Source organism: Myotis davidii, unplaced genomic scaffold, assembly GCF_000327345.1.
Source record: "Myotis davidii unplaced genomic scaffold, ASM32734v1 scaffold641, whole genome shotgun sequence".
NCBI lineage: Eukaryota > Metazoa > Chordata > Mammalia > Chiroptera > Vespertilionidae > Myotis > Myotis davidii.
The window spans coordinates 2399392-2401602 of NW_006293232.1; the positions used below are offsets into that span (position 1 = coordinate 2399392).

At 38.0% G+C, this 2211-nt stretch overlaps 1 protein-coding gene across 4 annotated transcripts in view; it reads right to left on the reverse strand.

Annotated features, from left to right (window-relative positions):
- ANKRD49 (ankyrin repeat domain 49) overlaps window positions 1–2211 on the reverse strand; it is a 7261-nt gene that overhangs the window by 4764 nt on the left and 286 nt on the right. Inside the window, exon 1 of one of the 4 annotated variants that reach the window (XM_006766871.2) lies at window positions 2054–2203. The exons of 2 other annotated variants lie outside the window; for them this stretch is intronic. The gene's annotated coding sequence lies outside the window, so the exon portion shown is untranslated. One more of the 4 variants, XM_006766872.2, reaches the window with a different exon arrangement.

Sequence of the window (2211 nt, forward strand, 5' to 3'; positions counted from 1 at the left end):
AACAGAAACATAGCTGAGAGAGAGAACATTGATTGGTTGCCTTCGGTACGTGGCCCAACTGGGAATAGAACCTGCAACCTAGGTATGTACCCCGACAGGGGACTGAGCCTGCAACCTTTCAGTATACAGGATGATGATCCAACTGACTCATTGACCAGGGCAACCAGACACATTTTAATAAAACAGACACCTAGATGCTATAGCGAGGACACAAAAACTTCTAAACAAAAACTACTTAAAAGAATCAGGGATCCTTCGAGATAGAATAGCCCTCAAAGGACATGTGTCCCAAAGTCTTCAGTGCAGACCTATCTTTATCATGACATCTGTAATAGTTATCCTATTTCTACTTAAATAATTTCAGGCTTGGGAAAACTCATTGCTTGAAAAGTAGTCCTATTCACTGATACACAACTATAATTCTTAATTAGCTTATTGTTTTGAAATTGAATTTTGGCTGTCATTCATGCCTTCGTTTAAGAAATATGAATAGAATGCCTGTCTCTGGCTACTGGGATTCAATAATGAACAAGATCCACATCGTAACCTCGAGAAGCTTACTGTCAAGTTGGAGTGACTGGAAGACAGCCAGTTAAAGGCTACAACAGGACCATGTCCAGGTACCATGAGCATTCTGGAGGGCCGCCATTAGCCCAGTCCTAAGGGGCTAGAAAAGGTTTCCTAGAGGAAGTGATGCTTATTTTGCTAGGCTGCCATACTGATTTATAAATCAGTATTAGCTTAAAGAGTTACACGGCATATTAAACTTCAACCAATCAAAGAAAATCAGAAGAAAAAGTATTTTAAAAATATCATTTCTACTTATCGAAGTGATCACTATGTAAGATATAAATGTCTAATCACTTTGTACACCTGAAACTAATATTGGATGTCAACTGTAATTGAAAAAATACATTTTTAAAAAAAATACCATTTTTCAGACTCCCAACTATATTTGTTTGAATTCTTATCTTTTCAAGGCTCTTCTCAGATGTTAAGTCTTTCATTAAGTCGTTCTTAATCCTCAAATTAGATCCCTCTCAAATTCTACATTTTTTTGTGCTATATATTCTTATTTCACCACTAATTTTTGTTTTTTGGCTTCTTAAAATATAATATGTTTAAGTACAGGGACTATATTTAACTTATAATTATGTCCCACTTAAATACAGCAAGAAATATTGTAGAATTAAATTTAAATAAGGCCCTACATCACTTGATTTTGACTGGAATGGATTCTGAGAAGTTGGAGAGTTAGTCATACCCCTATGATACTTATTTCTCTCTACCTAATTTTTACAAGTTTAAGAGTACACCATCCTAATGCGGTAGACTTTATTAGTAGTGCCAAGAGCATTAAACTCGAGTTTAAGTCTATCACCCATGTCTAGTGCCTTCTCTGGGCGTGTTATTTCATTTTAAAATGTTAAGAAGGATTTTACTAAAGAATTCCCAAGGCCTGTCCAGCTTTCAGTCTATGAGAGACACTCTCAGAACTGCTTTACATTTTAGTAGTTCTCACTTTATTCTTTGTTCTCAAACGATGCCCTGAACTTTGCAACACAAAAATGACCATACATCTAATCATGAAACAATAAACACCAGTACATAACATGAACTAGTTATATCAACTTATAGAACAGATTTTGTGGGCCACCTCTCCTTTTTATAACGCCTCTCTTTTTGTAAATTTTGAATTTACTGCTCCGGATACAGTAAATTGCACATAAAATTTTCTTGGTGGATTTAGTCTAAATGGTTAAAGCCAGGTGCACTCCCTGGTTCAGGATTTTAAAAAATCCATCAGGATTCTTACTTGGTGATATTCCACTAGGGAGAAATAGGGTGGGGTGGGTTTTTTTTGCTTTTTTAAAAAATAAGGTGTTTTTTAACCTAATGGACACATACACGACAGGTGGGGCCATAAACCCCATTTTACAGGTTTAGGAGCGGAGGTTCGGAGAGATGAAAATAACTTGCCCTCCATTAAGGAACTTCAATAGAACCGAAAGCCCAGATTTCCTCAATTAAAAGTTTCACTTTTTTTTTTTACCGCACTGGACTCTCCTGCTGTCAGCACAAAGCCATGCGGATGCGCTCCATCCGGGGTCGCCGGCTCAGGGAAGCGGAGAATGGCCTATGAGACGGAAGGTCTCAAAGTTGCACCTCCGGGGAGTGGGAGTGACGGGGGCGGAGGAGGCACCAGCCCGG